We start from the raw sequence: 18225 nt of genomic DNA, 5'->3' as shown, positions 1-18225 counted from the left end.
TACTTGAACTAGGTGAGGAGGTTATTACGAGAACTTGGAGAGTAAAAAAGAAGAGACGACATGAGGGAATTAAGTGGATCAAGTGGTTGAGCGGTTGGATGAGCGAGTGCGTTGCTGCGACTTGCAGTGTGGTGGTTGAGCGAGTGGGTGAGCGAGTGAGTGGGTGAGCGAGTTGGTGAGCGAGTGGGTGAGTGAGTGGGTGGGTGAGTGGGTGGGTGAGTGGGTGAGCAAGTGGGTGAGTGAGTAGATGAGCGAGTGGGTGAGCGAGTGAGTGAGCGAGTGAGTGGGCGAGCGAGTGGGCGAGTGAGTGGGTGAGCGAGTGGGTGAGCGAGTGAGTGGGTGAGTGCGTGCGGTGTTGCGACCTGCAATGTGGTGACTGAGCGGGTGAGCGAGTGAACGTTGAGCCAGTGACCGTGGAAGCGAAGTTCACCGGGGGAAGCGCTGAGCAAGCGGGGCGACACCGGAGCGGCATGACGAACGGGCAGAGTGGACCACAAACAGTGACCCCCCCCCACCTGGGAGGGAGGGGGGGTTCGGCTCAGCAGGCAGAGACAGCCGTGAAGAGTGACGAAGGAGCATTGGTGGTTTGTAGGAGAGCGAGGGTGGAGGTGGGTGAGGGGAGTGAAGGGGAGGGGGGGATAAGGAAGATAATTTGGGGGGAGCGGTAGTGCAGCGATGACCTCGCTGCGCTGCGAACCTCGGTGACCCGAGTTCTATTCCAGCTCACATCTGAACTGGGTCCTGGGCCTCCCCTAGGTCGACTCGGCCTTCAAATGAGTGCCTGGTGCGGTGGGTAAACATCGCCACGTGGGAGACAAAGGCGGCCGGGCGTGGTGTTGGCCACCCACCCCCTCGTGTGCCGTGCCGGCCTTCATAGGTGCTCGCTAACAGCACTTGCCCCAACAGTCTGTTACAGGCTACAGGGGGGGGGGATGTTTGTCTTTGGAGGTGAAGATTGGAAGGCGTGGGGGTGATGTAGGGGCAATGTTAGCCAGTAGAGAAGAGACCCCCAAACCCCTCCCCCCGCCCCTCCCACAGTGCCGCGTGGATGCGGAGTTTTACCCCCGTGAGCCGAGGAGCCGAGACGGCGGATGCGGTCGAAGAAGACACGTGGCGAAGGTCTCGTCTGTGTCACGGTTGTAGAGTTCACAGGGCAGTCGATCGCTCGAGGTTGCTTGTAGGATATGTGCACACACACACATAAGTGTATGATATGGAGTAAGTGCTGTTGAACGAGCACTTATGAAGACCGGTATTGTATACACGCACAGACACCGTTAGAGTTCCCTTCGCGTTCGCCACGAGCGCTCGGTCCACGGCAATTGTAACGATGCTCAAAGCCGTTTCTTTGCTCCGAAAAGTTTCGCCGAGTCTCAATATTTTATTTCAGAAGGGTCGCTGCCTGGCACGTATGAACCAATTGACACTGTGGGGTGTTTTGCACAGTGTGTCTGGAGAGATCCTAATTGGGGGGGGGGGGGGGGGGGTATAACCTTGACAAGTGTGCACGTGTTGTCCAAGGTCTCGACAAGATCATCGCCTCTCAACATCAACCGCTACGAGCTATCGAGTAGTTGGCGATTCATGATGATGGTGACCGTTGACATCGATCATGAACAATGATCACAGTGACAATGATAACAATGGGAATGATGGTGACCCATGGTTATTATGAATTGAACAATAATGATGACAACAATTATGGCGATTGATGATTATGATGATGATGATGCCAATGATAACTCAGAACGATGAAGATGCCAATGATGGCGACAATGTGGATGATACCCACGACGATGATGACAACTCTAACAGTGAGGTCCATCAGTGAACATGATGATGTAGTTTCCTCTGTAAATGCCTCGATCGAACACACACGCGCGCGCACACACACTCTCACACTCACACACACTCTCACACTCACACACTCGCACAGCAAGGGCACCTCCCCCGCCAAAGACTGCCTCGCCCCTCCCTGTCTCAGTGTTGATTGAAGGAGACCACGTTTTAAAAATGTGACCGCTGGCCTGAGCCCTGTGAAGCCCCGTCCAACTTCCCAGTGAAGTCACACGACGTTTGGCGCCAAGCTGTTCGCGTTTGACCCGTCGCGTTTCTTGGCAGCTTGCCCCGAGCGCGCAACTCGATCGCGCAAGAAACGGTTCTGCACGTGCAATAAACCCAATTAAAGTGATAAAGGTTCAACTGATTTCCTTCTGTTTCCCTCTCCTAAGCCAGAAGCCCCATCACCACCACATGGGGTCGTCCGCTCACACTCCCCTGCACAATTCCGTGGCTCTTCTCTCGTCTCATCCACTATCTTGACAGAGAGACCCAGAGACTTAAACAGAGACCCACAGACTTATATAGAGACCCACAGACCTATACAGAGACGTACCGACGTACATGTCGACCCATAGTCTTACACACCCATATACTTTCATATACACCCACAAACTTACATAGAGACCCACATACTTGCATAGACACCCAATTAACTAACCTAGAGATCCATAGACTAGCATAACCTTACATAAACCATAGACTTAAACAGAGACCAATGCATAAACTTACATACAGACTCACATCGACTTTCTATACACATAAACTTACGTAGAGAACTACAATTAAGATGCATATATAAATACCCCGAGGCCTAATACACTTACTTAGCGACCCATAGATAGCTGCACATCTTAATCTTCCACCGTCCCTCATAAGTTATCCCACCACACCCTTCCACATCACCATACCCTCCCTCTGCGCCGCACCAGTGGCATCTCCACAGCCTTACTCATTGCGCCTTGGAATGATGTCACCAATTGAAAAAAACAAAACTCCCCCCTAGCATTGTGGGCGCCGTGGGGGCGAGATGTTAACTAACTCGCCTGGTAGACAGGAATTCGTGGGTTCAATCCTCACCCTGACGCCTGTCGTATATTTGGAGACGGCCTGCCTGTCTCTCCCTTTAGTTGTGTGGATTTTTCTCCGGGTCCTCCGGGTTTTCCCTCGACAACTTTTTGTCTGCTAGGAATGTCCACGTGATGATAAGCCACTTCGTTGAGCTATCATTTGTGAGAGCCAGGTCGCTTCTCAAAAATAGCTATACAGCACAGTGGGCCTTACCTGGTAAATATAAACAGTCTATATTCCTAAAAGAGGCTAAATGCACACGTGTGATATTACTTCGGAGTAGTCGATCCAGTGGAGGAATTCTATGTGCCAGCATCCTCGTGAAAAATAAGTCTTGAGACTCAGTGAGTTTTTTTTCTTCCCCCGAGTTAATACGTGGCTTTAATATTATTATTATTGCTCTGCCTAGAGGCACGCGAAAGTCAATCTCATTACCGGGTGATGCAGCTGGGAGCTGCCGATCTCTCGGATGGCTGGAATTTTTTTCCAAACCTCACGGAACGTGCGCAGGAGGGCTTGGGGGGCTAGCAGCAGCTACTAGCCGGGCATTTCTGAAAGCTTCTACTACTGTAAACCATTGTTGGCGCTTAGCGCTATTGACTTAATTCCACTGCTTCTGTCACGCGGCTTGCAGACTCAACATCCTGCCCAGCCGTAGCGGACATGGCAAGAGAGTGGAACGGGGTGCCGTGCTAAAAAAAAAACCGCAACACGCTCCACGTCGCTGCCACTGGGCCCCCTTTTCTCCTCCCTCACTCTTGAACGTAAACAGAGTGGGGGGCATTGCTCCACATTTAACGAGAGTTTGCAATCAGTCGGAGAAAATAGTAATGTGGGGCCAAGTCAAACAGCTGCCAGTTTTCTTTTTTTTCTCTCGCTCGCTCGCTCGCTCTCTCACTCATTTTAAAACGTTTAAATTCGTGGCCTTCTTTCCTGAAACGTATCCCTCACGCCCCCCCCCCCCCCATCGAAAAAAAACATTAACCTTCCCGTCTGACTAAAACAAACGTCCTCTTTCGTTTCTGAATTTGGCAGCGACCAGACAACCCCTTGACCCCGCCGTGCAGAACAAACGCCCCAAATTTGGGTTTTCTCTAAAAACCACAGAAGTTATATTTTCAGACGCAGGGCAGCTTAAAGAGTTCATACCGATGACAATAGCATCTGGTAGCCCGCGACAGCACTGATGAGACCCAGCCGCTCGAAACCAGACCAGAGTTTGCTTGCTTGAACACGAGTTCTGCTTTTGTTGTCTTTTTACCCGAAATGCTCCGCTTCGAGTCGCTCGCCGGTGACCGATGGACGCTGGCCCAATGGGCAGCGGGCAACGTTCCTTTTCGTCGTTGTCGCGAGAAGCAAAACAAAGCAATGCGACTCTCGCAGAGGGGAGGGGACACTTCTGCCGATGTGTTTCGGATCAGGGATTGTTACCTGTTTTGATGCCCGGGGAGGTGGGGGAATTTAAACAGAAAAATATAAAAAAAAAACTAAATTTTTACTTGGTTGCGTTAGAGAAAGGGTGAAGGCTTGCCTGAGAGGGAACTCGTGTCAAATGCTGTCCGCAAAAGCTCCACCAGATTCAAAGAAAAAAATGACACTTACCGTCCAGATTAGAAGACGCAATTGCCCCCTTCCACCCCGCCTCGTAAACTTGAGGGTGCGTCTCATAATCTTGTAGGTGTGCGCGTGCCACTATATTTGTCCGACCGTATTGACACTGGGTACAAGTGTGGAGTAACAGGTTACTTATGAACAAAGTCTCACAAGAGGAGAGTCGTGAATTCGAATCCTGGTCTGGATTCGACTCAGCCAATCACCCCCCGTCAGGGGCCAAAACAATAAGTGCCACTTGGCAGAAACCTCAACAGCGGGCTGGGCCCTACTGGGTCGCACTTTGTCCCCCCCCCATGTCACGAGAAGGTGAAACATCCACCGAGGGATCAAGATCATCAACGGCGGCGAGCACCGGACCCATCGCTCCGTGGTTGAGCGCAGACCGCACACGCCGCTTCGACATCGTTCACCTGGCGGCGGGGGGGGGGGTCACCGACGTGGTTAGTCGTCGCGCTCTCGCGGTCAACCCTGGCTGGCTGCCCGCCCCGCTGGCTTGGCGATGGATGACTTCATCATCATCGTCGTCGTCGTCGGGCAGACACGGACAGACAAAAACAACGGAGGGGGGTGGGTAGCGGGGGGGGGGAGACAGTGCGGTTTCCCGAGCTCCCCATTTTGTCTTCTGCTTTTGCGATTAGGGAAGATTAAGTTATGTTTAGAGAAGGAGGGAGGTCAGCGTCGTCCAAAACGGGGTCGTCCGAGGTTAGAAACGTGGAAAAGCGATCCGGGATCGGTCGAAGGTGCCGAGATTCCGCCACCCAGCTCGGCTGTGCTTATCACGCGCGGCTCATACAGCGCATTAAAAGGGGAAGGAGGGGTTTTTGTAATTTTTTTTTGGGAGGCAACAATGCAAACATGTCTCCTGCGAGAGCCGCAGATCTTCGGCTGAGATAGCCGCGGCTCCCCGCCGCCTGCTAAGAGTTCTCCACGCTCGTTTGTCAAACATCGGGAAACTGTCTGCGTCGCGAGCGCCTCCACACAGCGAGACGGAGAGAATCCCTCACGGTGCCAGGGAGGAGTTTCAGATAAACGCGTTTCGGATGTGGGATTTTTTTTGCGGCGATTTTTTTAGGATTGAACCTCTTCTTTGTTTACGTAGGAATCGTTTACGCAACAAATGTGATCGATTTAGCGCGCCTTTGGCACTCGCAAAAGGGATGTCGCCCCCGAATCTACCCGATGCCAAATCTTTGCGGGAAAAGCGCAGATGTGATGCGATACAAGTGACGAAATTCCCTGTGATGTGATACTTTCAGATCAATCCGAAGTAAAAAAAAATGAATTCAGATCATGCATAATATGGAATATTTAAATGTTAGTCCGATAATCGGGAAACACGTCCTTACCCGATGCAGCATTGCAATTATTGCCATCATACACTGCGTGTCGCTTGGTACGATGCCCGACATTGCATCTCGATTCTTGAAGAAGCTCCACATGATGTAACAAATAATGTGTTCATCCAGAGAGCTACGCTGAGCCATCGCATTTATTACCAGGAGGATCTTGCTGCTACTTTGGGGTTTAATCCGAATATGCTTTCAGCCGATTAATGATCAGTTGCGTTTATACGCGTGGGAGGCAACTGGAGCACCCGGAGAAAAGACACACGCGTGCGAGGGGGCAACACCCTATCTCCGTGGAGATGGAACAGATGGCTATTTGTCCACTTGCTGCCGCCTCGGCACACACGGGAAGGGAGTTTTGCAACAACATCTGTGCGATGATCCGTCAACCCTTGCTGTTGCTGCTGCTACCTCCACCCGCGCTGGTCTGTAGGCAGCCACGTGCACAGCCACCAGCGCCCGGCTACACCTCGGACAGCATCCCGAACAACACGCGCTACGAGCCAGACGACACCGCAGAGAGCTGTACAGCAGCAGAGCCACGACAGCCGACGCGTTGGCACAAACACCACAGTGTCAAGGGATTTGATCCAGTTTCTCCCTCCCTCTCTCTCTCAAGTCACCTGCCACGCATTTCTCTTTGTTATTCCCTATCTGTGACCCCCCCTGCCGAGGTGACTTCCAAGTGAAATACAAACATTCTCGTTGATCTAGAATCGCAGATATATTCCTATACCCCGTCGGCAGTTATCACAAAGCATCATCATCGGAGAGAGAGAGAGAACCGGAGAGGTAGGAGCGGAAAAAAAATGATTTTCATGCTGGCTTTTCGTTAAATGCTATCAGAATTGCGATCTGCAGGTGAGCGTGTGGCGTTTGAAGCCTGCCCGCCCACCCGCCCGCCCACCAGTGTGTGCCACTGGTGTCTGCTGCTGCTGCTGCAGGGCCTGCACACTGCGTCCATTCATGCCAGGCTGACCCTTCTCTCTTCTTATTTCTCTCTCCGTCTCCCCTCGCCTGCACCCACAGTCTACACCCCTCGCTCGCTCGCTCCCCTCCCCCCAACCTCCCAACTCCTCCGATACAATCGAGAGCCTAACAGTCTGCGAGTTGCAGCGAATGCTCTCTCGCTCTCTCACTCTCTCGCACTCCGTCGCCCCTCTCCTCCAAGGAGGTGGAAGATAAACAGAGCTTCACGGTGCCGTAGACTCGAGGTAGCAAAGCTCCGTTTTACGCGCCAGAGCTGCCCCCCCCCATCCCATCCCCGTTGTTTATCTTGACGGGACCACCCCCGCCCAACCGCTCGGGTGCAAGCAGACACGCGAAGCTCCGTCTCAGGCCAGACCGCGACGCAAAAAAAAAACACCCTGGCAGGACCCTCACGAATAAATAGACAGCCACGAGGACTCGGCGAGGTTTGTTTTTTTGTTATCCTGGGCGGGTAAAAACCAGCGCCAGTCTCATACTTGACAGGACAATAGTCAACGTTGCTATTGTTTGGCCTTGTGGCAGTGGCATCATTGGAGTCTTCTTGTTGTTGTTGTTATCGTACGACAGCTCATGTCGAGGCAGAGCGACGGCAGCAATTTCACATTCGGGTGGTCAATCCAGACAGCAGCAGCAGCAGCGGAGTGTGTCATTGTCGCTGTTATGTCTCCCTTCGTATACGCGGATCGGGACATTGCGATCCGTTCTGGATGACCACAGTCATGAACACAGTCATCCAGAACAAACCGTACCAACGTCTAACGACGGGAGTGAGGTTGTGTTTAACGTAGATTCTGGATGACCACAGTCATGAACATAGTCATCCAGAACAGATCATACCAACGTCCAACGACGGGAGTGAGGTTGTGTTTAGCGTAGATTCAGACTAAAAGTAATGTAACTCAGTAGCTCTCTAGCAGCTATGAAGTAGACACCAACGTAGCCTGTGTTCCGCGGGCTCTCGAGTGTATGAAGATTAGTTACTCAGCAATACATTTGCCCTTTTAAAACCACTGCTGGATGAAAACCTCCAACTTGATAGTGCAGTGCGTCGTCAACCGGTGGTGATCACGATAGTTACGATGATGATGACGATCACGACGATAGTGCTGCAGATTTTTATGACGATGATAACAATGAAAATGACAATATCTGCTGATGGTGACGATAATCACCGTGACGATGAAAAGAGGCCGAGATGAGGTGACCCCGGCTGGGATGCGAACTCATGTTTTTTCACAACCGCCCATGCCGGCCCGCTCCACCAACTGGGCGAGCTGCCTTCCCCAGCTGCGGCGTCACGTGTCGAGGAGGGTGCATTCAGCAATTCCCCCCCCCCCCCCCCCCGGGGGACCGCAACCCAACTTACAACCAACCAATCCGAACGTCGAATGTGCGCAGCGCATCGCCAGCTGGTCAAAGTTCATCTCCCCAGCCGTGCCGTATTTGCCTATTCATGGATTTTGTGTCACAGCCGAGGCCAATCGAACAACAGCGGCCCCCTTTGTTTCAAAACCCTTGGATGAGACCCTGGCGGGTGATTTTGCAAATATGGGCCGCATATTTGGCAATGAAAAAAAACACGCTAAAAAACAATTGGCTGCCTAGCATCGAAATTAATATTCGTGAATTTTACGCTGATTAAATCATGTATTAACCGTGCCTTTATTTTTGGTGATACTTTGTTGGCAGTTGTGCACACGCACAAAACAAAATTCATTGGCTCTGAAGAAGGGCCATTGACCGAAACGACGTCCATAATATACAGTTTTCCTTTTAGTGTCATTGACGAATGTGCGCACATTTATTTAATTAATTATGACGTTCCTGTATTTAAATGAAGCCCCCCGTTCAACGTGCGAAATGGAAATGATGTAATGGGGCCAACTAGACAGACCACGACCCACTGTGTGGACGTGGTCAGCGACCGTTGTCACCGCACAAACACCGCCCACGAGTGGCAGTCTGCGCTCGGACTCGAACGTCGGTCCCGGGGTTCCTTCCCCCTTCGCACTGCTGATGAAGTGGCTGTCGCCTGGCTCGGCAAGACGAGCTTGCGATTATAATAATAATGATCATCATCATCATCGGAATTATTTAAACTTGTAACGTGTCGCCCGCACGGAATTCTCTCATTCTCACAGAGAGAGAGAATGATCGCAGAGAGAGAGAGAGAATGATCCCAGAGAGAGAGAGAGAGAATGATCGCAGAGAGAGAGAGAGAATGATCGCAGAGAGAGAGAGAGAGAATGATCGCAGAGAGAGAGAGAATGATCGCAGAGAGAGAGAGAATGATAGAAGGGAGAGAAAGAGCATGACTTGGAGGTCCGAGAAGGAGCCACAGATGAGTGGGTAGGAAACCAGGTGGTGAGCCAGCACCAACAATTGCCCAAGCTCTGTGGTTCTCTGCATATTAAGGGTGTCATTGGCCAATTAATGAGTATTTTCATCATCACCGTTATCCTTTTCGTTCTCTCTCGCCTCAGATTGTGACAATTGGCTACATACGGTGCGAAACAAGTTCAACGTACATATACATAATCGTCAGCTACGGTATAATCCACTGCTTGATGACGGAATAAAAAAAACGAGTTACAGATCAGCGGTAACTCTCTCTTAAAAAAAAACCGGGGTCGAACACGCTCAACGGCACACGCACGCTCACGCGGTACTGGTCAAGAGAGACGCATGCTCGGTTGCAGAGAAGCGCGATGGGCATTGCTGTGCGCTAGAACACATTGCGGATTGTTCAACGTTTTCTTTGGACGCCGACAACGTGTTCGCAAGACGTACGACGGCACCCCGGGCGCTCGTTCGCCCGAAAGAGAAGGAACAACAACAATATAAAATATTCAAAAAGCAGAATCAGATAGAATACAATAAGAGAACAAACAAAAGAATCACGAACAGACACGACAGGGATTGCTACGAGTGTGCTAAGACACTCGCAAGTGGCGAGATGTTAACTACCTCGCCTGGTATACAGGAGGTCGTGGGTTCGATCCCGACCCTTGCGTGTCTCTCTCCTCGTAGTCGCGTGGATTTTGCTCCGGGTCCTCCTGTTCCCCCCCCCCCCCTCCGTATTTAGAAAGTGCTGCTAATAATTTCCACACGATGAGTCACTTTGTTGAGCTATAATTTATGGCCAGGTCGCTTCTATAGAATGGCCAAAATGGCTCATTGGGCCTTACTGGCAAAGAAACAACAATTGTTTAATTTTAGCCTGTGTGTTCAACTTCTTTCGCACCGTACGTAGCCAACCGTGCTAATTGAACGTGCAGGGAACACCGGCACTGAGGAGACAGAGGTGGCCCGGCTGGGTACTGGCCACAGTAGCCCTCGTCAAGACGACTTTCCCCAACAGCCTATTACAGGCTGTATTAAGGCACACACCGTTGTAATTGTTGTATATAGCTACCTGGTGGTGAGCTTCATGGAAGGTGGTCTGGTTAGCGTCACTTATTTTTTCTTCCCAAGCACCACTAAGAATATTCATAATGAATCAGGCGAGGGGAGCAATTTCCATGGCGCGGTCATTGACGCGAGCGGCACGACTTGGGTGGAAGCCTGCCAGGGGGGCAGGGGGGGCTGGGGGGGCTGGGGGGGCAGCTGGGAGGGGCGGGGGGGGCACCGTAAATGCTCGGCAAGATTGGCACCGCGGAGAGATCGAGCACTAATTGCGCGTTAAGTAAACACATCCAAACACAACGCGGCGGATGAGACGGGCCAGATGTGCCGCCCGCTCGTTTAATTACACCTCGGTGCAGCGAGGGAAGACCCCCAGCAGGCAAGGCCCTCCTTTGAGCCTCTCCGCGCAATTTACCAAACGGTTTATATGCCGCGGGCGCGTACACACACGAGGTCGTCGTTGTTATTGTGCGGTTTTTTTAAAAATTTAAACTTTTTCTAATTAGCGGCCTGAACCTGCCTCGTGAGATTATTCACGATCGCCGTTGGTCGCAGCGAGTCCGACTCTGGCTGAAGTAGACGCTGAACGAGGGCAGTCGGTCCCAAGCGGCCCTTCGCGTGGGCGGTGATGCGGTTATGCGGTGATGAGGTGGTGGGGCGTTCGTGCGTTCGTTGGCAGAGTTTCACGTTTTGAATCCAGCGGCCGCCCTGAATAATACCGCGTTATTCACCGTACTAATAATAAATACACGACGTCTGCCTCGACGTGGACGTTAGGGATCCCGTGGAAACGTTCACCACAGTTGGCCATCACGCACAGGCGTCAAGGGGTCCTAACTTGCAAAATTCTACGATTACACCCGCACTTGACTCAACCGGAATCACAAACTATGAAACTATTTGTTTACTTTTACCAGGTAAGGCCCACTGAGCTATGCAGCAATATGTTTGTAGCGACCCGACCACAAATGATAGCTCAACGAAGTGGCTTATCACGTGTAAATTTATCGCAACCAACTCCTCCAAACGCGTGATGTTGATTCTAAACGTGGAGGGAAAAACCGGAGGACACGGGGAAAAATCCACGTGACCACGGGGAGAGACACGCAAACTCCAAATACACAAGATGCCTCAGGGTCGGGATCGAACCCACAACCTCCTACATACCAAGCGATGGAGTTAACATCTTGCCACACAGCAGCAATCATCGCCCCAGGTCACTCTTGCAAACGAGACTCATCCCCGGTTTTTTTTTTTAGTTTTCACCCGGGTTCAACAAAATAAACTTGACATTTTCAACTGTCGGACCAATTGCCGTTAGCACGGACACGTGAAGGCCAGCACGGACACCACACGCAGCCGCGTTTGTGTCCCCAGCGCTGACGTTTAAGCACCACACCGGGTTCTCATTTAAAGACCGAGTTGACCTAGGAGAGATCCAGAATACGATCCATTGATATTAGCGACGGCTGGGAATGTAAATCAAGCCACTGGGTTCACAGTGCAGCTCGTGATCCACTTGGCTGGCCACTACACCCCACATTATACGGACACATTACGCACACACGCACACACACGCGCACCCACAAAGGTCTGTGTAATGTGTACACTATTTACTTATTTACGTGTTGTGCCGGGTGACCCATGATTAATGTGCTTGCCTCTCGGCTAAGAGCGATTTGGTTCACTTCCAATCTTGTGTCATTTCTCAGAAACAGCGGGGTCACAGTGTGGCAGTCTCACGGTTAACGACTAGAACACGGCTCAACGAGGAGCCCGAACGATGACGTCAACCCACGCGGCTCCCTGGGCTCTCCCCTTGGGCAGCCTGTAGCCAGGGCACGTCTACTGATGAGCCCTAATGGGCACGAATCCCCTCGCGCCACTCTTGAGTTTTCATTGGCAGTTTGTAACTGGACGTGGCCTGCTGATAAGCCGTTATGAGATCGAGTGGAGAAGAGTTGACGCTGGTTAGCAATTGAATTGGTAACCACCCAGCGCCGGACCGTGATCGAACTAACTATCCTCACTATTTGTAGCTCTTTTTGCGAAGCGACCTGTCAACAAAAGATGGCCCGAACCAATTGGGAATTTATCGCAGCTAAATATCTCTGAACGTGTGATGTTGATTATAAATGTGGAGGGAAAACCAGAGGACCCGGAGAGAAAAATCCAAGCAACCACGAGGAAAGAAAACACAAACTCCACGCATTATACAGACATCGTCTGGGTCGGGATCGAACCCACTACCTCCTGTATACTCAGTGAGGTAGTTAACAAACTCGCCACCGTGGTCATTGCCAGGCATCGTTTCTCCGTGAAAGCACCCACCACCGCGTGGCATCCTGCTGCACGTTGACATCAGCAAGCGATCCACACCGACTGGTAAGAGACGCTTCAAGGCCCTGCCCCTCTCTTGCCCGGCTTTGGAGCGACACTGAGCTCGCCATCCCCGTCTCACTCACGGTCACTCCCCCGTACCTCAAAAAATAACGGTGCGCCGAAGAAGTTCAACATGCATGCATACATACATACGCTGCTCGTAAAAAAAATTGCATTACTATTTACGATGAGGATTGTCCAATTAGTCTTAAACGGAACGTCTCCCAAGAAAGTCGAATGTTTTTTTCGATCTCCGAAAGACATATCCGTGCACTTTGTAGAGATTGCAGCCTGCCGACACAGGCAATGCACAGTGCGGGCGGCATCCGAATGTCCCCCGCTGTCTCTGTCCCGTGTTTCAATGTCTCTGTCTCTCCGTGCATTATCGAGTATCACGATAGAGCAGCACGACAGCAGAAGACGTGCGCCAAACATCTCCCCCCACCCACCCACCCAGAACTGGCAGGTATCCACTGATTGTACATCAGGGGCTGTAATTAGACTCATTCAGGGTTACAACGTTCGCATTCCGCTCAATTAAGCGCGTTGTTTACACTTGTGCCGCCGGCTGTAGGTGTGGAGGTGTTAACAGACAACGCGGGGAGGTAGCCAATTGCTAAATTAATTACGCCCCCCCCCCCGCCCACCAGATACGGAGAGTGGCTAAATGATTTACACCAGCGTAATAATTTCTGTCTTACCCCACCCCCTACCCCGTCCCAGAAGACAACTTGTGCGAGCTGCTGGTTCGTGCTGGAGTGTGCGGCAATAGCAATGCCAGCCACTGACAGGTATCGTCGCACTCAGCATATTCACACGATATGGGAAAATCAGTTTTGCAGGCTGGATGGAGGACGCAATAACACGGACGATCACGTACAAAGGATGCTCGTAGTTCCTGAAAAATATTCCTTAACGCCGCATAGGTTGCTACGGATGTGCTGTAGAATTCTCCGGTGAGTTTTCGGGCAGGACTGCCGGATGCTTTTCACGGTGTCTGGGTGTCTGACGTTTAAACTCCACTTCTTCAGGAACCGAATAAGAATGCTATAATCGCAGGAGGCCCCCAATGGAATGAGAAGCTCTTGAACTGAATAAAGCAGCTTCCCTGATTGTGGTGGAATTTAAACGTCGGATATGGCGCCGAACAACACGCGGCACACCCGAAGACAAATCCGAGACAGCGAGAGAGAGAGAGACAGAGACGCACAATTTTTGCTGTTCACACCGAGGGAACGCAACCAGCTCAACATTTCCTCTCCATCGCGAGTCAAAAATAAATAAAAAGAAAGCTCGCCGCACCACATTTTTTTTTTACAGCCGCCGTCCATTTCTAGAAACGCGACCGCATTGCCCACGATTAAAACAAAATTACGAGAAAATTACTCTCACGCTGACAAAGATCAGAACTATTATTAACTCTTTTTTTAGAACCCACGGAGGACGTTCCAGCTAACCCCACTGACGATGACGACCGGCCTTCCTCGACGGGCAGCCAAGGCGTCGTATTTTGTCGCGGCGGCTGTGCGCCGTGCGTCACCGGCTCTCTCCGCCAGCTATACAGAAATTAAAGATCCTGGGAGACGGCAGAAGGTGATGGGGGGGGGGGCTCAAATTGCCGCCACTTGGCGAAGCGGGGGGGGGGGGCCGTGGAGTGTTGGGGGTGGGGTGAGAGGGGAGGAGGGCTCTCTCTTTAGGGCTTTGCGGAGACCCCCTCTCAAGCTACGGGAAGCCACGGGGCGCTGGGGGGGGTCCAGCCCGGCAATGATGGGCACTGGCGGCTCGGCTCCTTCACTCATGAGCCCCACATGGGGCCGTTCTCAAGGTAGGAATTTGCTCTACCCCTGAATTTTTCTCGGAGGTCTCTAAAGTGAGCGGGGGAGTGTGAACAGGCTTCCGTGTGACATTGATGGTGCCGTAAACTACGGTTGCCACCTGTCCTGGTTTTATCCAGGATCGTGCACCCCCCCCCCCCCTGTCCTGGAAATGACGGAGTGGCAGCCAAGGAACGAATTGGATCGACGCGATCCCCCTTCCCCCCGCCTCCCGCGGAAGATGAAGCGTCGAGATCAGCTCGTCGCGTGCAGGTGCACCGAGTTAACATCGCAGGATCACGAGAGGTGGCCACGGTTTGGGGAGGCATTCATGCAGCAGTGGATTGACCACGGCTGATTGATGATTGTTAAAAAAAAACAATCCATCTCAGATTTGAGCCCCGTTGTCAATCCAGCATCGAATGAAGGCCCTCCACCGCACCGTATCGGCCGAAGGAGTTTGCTGACCATACTTCACCGCAACTGGTCAGTGTGAGTTGGTGCTGGGAGTGCAGAGGACCGGTTGAGATGGAGCATGTCTCTGATGTCAGCCGTGGGCGGGACTCAAACCTGGGTGACCAGGGTTCGTGGAGCCGTGCGCCAACGTCTGTGCCACCGTTCGCCGGCTTGATCGGTCCGCAGCTAAGAGTGTTGTTTTTGTCGCACAAAAGCAAAGGGTGGGATTGTTTTTACCGGCACAATACAGTAATCGTTTATGTAGCCTACGCGGTTTGAATTCACCATCTTACGAAATTGATTTTAGAACGCAAATGTAAATAAATAAGAAACTCAAGCGTTTACCGTCAACAGTCACGTGTAAATGATTTACATCAGGTATGCTGCAACTCAGGAAATGAATCACTTAAGAAAAACAGAGGATGCCTGTCTCTTCTACCCAAAGTCAAAGACGATGATGATAACGATGATGCTCCTTCGCTTCCTGTGATGCAATTGTTCCACCAATTTCAATCCGTTTTTTTATTATTACAAACCTTACTCTTATAAAAATATAATAAGCGCACAACTTTATCTGTGATGAACGTTGCGCTTCCATCGTTAATGCATGCACGACGGAGGCGCAGGGACAGACGTTCGATTACGTTGGAATCGATCTGCAGACGGCGGTCTTCTCGCACGGCCAGCAGCTCTACGTCGCCTTATCTCGATCCCGCAATCCCAACCAGGTGAAAGTCCACATCGAACCGAACCCCCAGCAAGGCCATCTACTTAACGACGAGAGAAAATTCACACAAAATGTCGTTGTCAATTAAGTCTTCCAAATGTAAAATGATATAAGCTTTTTGTTAAGAAAGAAAATTATCTAATTCAAAACAATACAATTCAAAGATGTTTCAGTTTAATACTTCAAAACGGAGCATCGGGTGCTTGTGTGAATGTGTCGTTCGTGTGCAATTTTTTCGTGACTTTCCTGGCCGTGGGCCTGCGGCGCCCCCGAACAACCCCTAGTGTATATATATATAGTATACTGTGGCTGTTATACGGATTGCTTGCTGCTCAATTTAGTTTCTTATCGTTTGCGGTGTTTATCGTCCACCGTTGCTGCGTCTGAACATTGAATCTGGTCTGCCATGGCTTTTCTTACCGAGTGATCATCTCAAAGACTTCCCTGTCGTTTTCTGGCATCTCGAGACGTACCGCGTGGGAGGTGCGGTATAAATAATACATCATCATCATGATCATCATGATGACCCTCATCATGATCATCATGATCATCATCATGGCCATCAATATTCAAACGCGATGATCCTCGTCATGATGATGATCCTCATGATGATGCTGATGCTCATGATGATGATTCTCATGATGATTCTCATCATAATGATGATCATCATCATGATCATGATCACGATTCACATCATTTGCTACTGCCTGATGTTGATGGACCGCAAACAGCTATAATTTTAATCGGAGGTGGTTGAGCCGGATAATTGCGTCGGGAGTAGCAGAGTGTTGTATCGCTGTGGTGATGTCTCCTTCGTATTTGTGTCCTGCTGTAAACAGGGTTTAGCTATCTATTAAACGTATATCTTTAAGGAAATGATAAGGCCATTACTTAATCCGGTCACACAGTAGGATGTTTGGTCAATTCCTTGTGTGCTGCTTTGCATAGATTATGACACCTCAATAGAACTGTTTGGAAAACACGACACTCAAGATTGCACTTAACTATCCTCAGGTAATAAAATACTTGTATAAACATTTACAGCATACCAATGTTAAACTAAACTACCAATTTTTTATTTTTATTTTACCAGGCTTGGCCCACTGAGCTATATAGTTCTTTTTCAGAAGCGACCTGACCACAAATGATAGCTCAACGAAGTGGCTTATCACGTGGAAATGTATCACAGTCAAATACTCTAAACGCGTGTTTCTAAATGTGGAGGAACAAACCCGAGTACTCGGAGAATAATCTACGTGACCACGACGGCCTGTATAAACTTTTAGAAACATCCACGATAAATGTGTTCCTTCCTATAAATACCAAACGTTCATTTCACTCGCAGAGCCTCGGCGTCATGGATGGGTGGGATGATAGAGTGGTTACACCTACGCCTGACAACAAGGAGCCCTGGGTTTGATTCCTGATTCGGGTGCCTCATTGTGTGGAGTTTGTATGTTGTCTCTCTCCCGCCTGCTCTGCATGTATTTCCTCCAAGTTCTCCGGTTTCATTTCATTACTAAAAACATATATGCAATGTAAACGGTATTGGCCAAACACATCCCAGTGCTGAAAATTTTCCTGCAAATTACTCGACTGGGATTAGACACGTCGCTCCGCGCTGTGAAAAACTTAGTAGGCTGAATGGACATATCAAAGCATGTTTTTTTTTTACACACAAGCACGTGTGGCCGATGCAGACTTGCGTCCTTGTGGTCGTTGTCAATTTGGTGTTTTGAGCATCTAAACGTCCTGTGCATCCTTGCCGGGAAGGGTAAAGTCCGATACGGCAGCGATTCACAATGCGGTCCACAGCCGGATGACGAGGAGGGGAACATTCACGAACGAGAAATGACTCACACTCGGAACAAATGAAAGTAAACGTGACGCAGGCGATGCTGATGGGAGTAAAGCACGATATGTTAACTGCCTCGCCCGGTATACAGGAGTTCGTGGGTTCGATCTCGACCCGGACATCTGTATATTTGGAGTTTGCGTGTCTCTCTCCACGTGGTCGTGTGGTTTTTACTCCGGGTTCTCTGGTTTCTATCTCCACATTCATAATCAACGTCACACGTTTAGAGTATTTGGCTGCTACGGATGTCCACATGATGATAAGCCACTGTGTTGAGCTATCAGTTGTGAGCGCCAGGTCGCTTCGGGAAAATATCCTTACCTGGTGATAAAAGTAAAAAAAAGTCACTAAATTTTACGAATTGGCAGCTGATGACAGAGAGGGGAAAATAAAGCAAGAGGTGAAGCGAATAAACCGGGGTGCGTGTCGATGGGAGATAATACACCGGGACTTAAGAGCGAGAGAGAAATGAGGCGGCAATGGAGGAGGGGCGGGCGGGAATAATTTCGCGAGTGGAGAGACTTTTTCAAAATGTGACACCTCGACTCGATTCCACGGCCACCGCCCGTCCTCTTTTTTTTTTTAAAAGAAAACCGAACCCGAGTGTTTTATTTGCACGATAGGGGACGTCGATTAACGGTGCGCGAATGACGGGCGCCGTGTTGACACAACCACTGCCAGTTTTCCGCGTGAACGAACCGTGTCTTGAACGCCCCCCCCCCCGTC

At 50.6% G+C, this 18225-nt stretch overlaps 1 protein-coding gene across 1 annotated transcript in view; it reads right to left on the bottom strand.

Moving 5' to 3' along the window:
• Nucleotides 1-18225, bottom strand: part of LOC116950399 (MDS1 and EVI1 complex locus protein EVI1-A-like) — a 277925-nt gene that overhangs the window by 116296 nt on the left and 143404 nt on the right. The window lies entirely within an intron of this gene.

This window comes from Petromyzon marinus, chromosome 39, assembly GCF_048934315.1.
Source record: "Petromyzon marinus isolate PM22_M1 ecotype Great Lakes invasive population chromosome 39, UKy_Petmar_22M1.pri1.0, whole genome shotgun sequence".
Lineage (NCBI taxonomy): Eukaryota > Metazoa > Chordata > Hyperoartia > Petromyzontiformes > Petromyzontidae > Petromyzon > Petromyzon marinus.
This window is presented reverse-complemented; position numbering and strand designations above follow the sequence as displayed.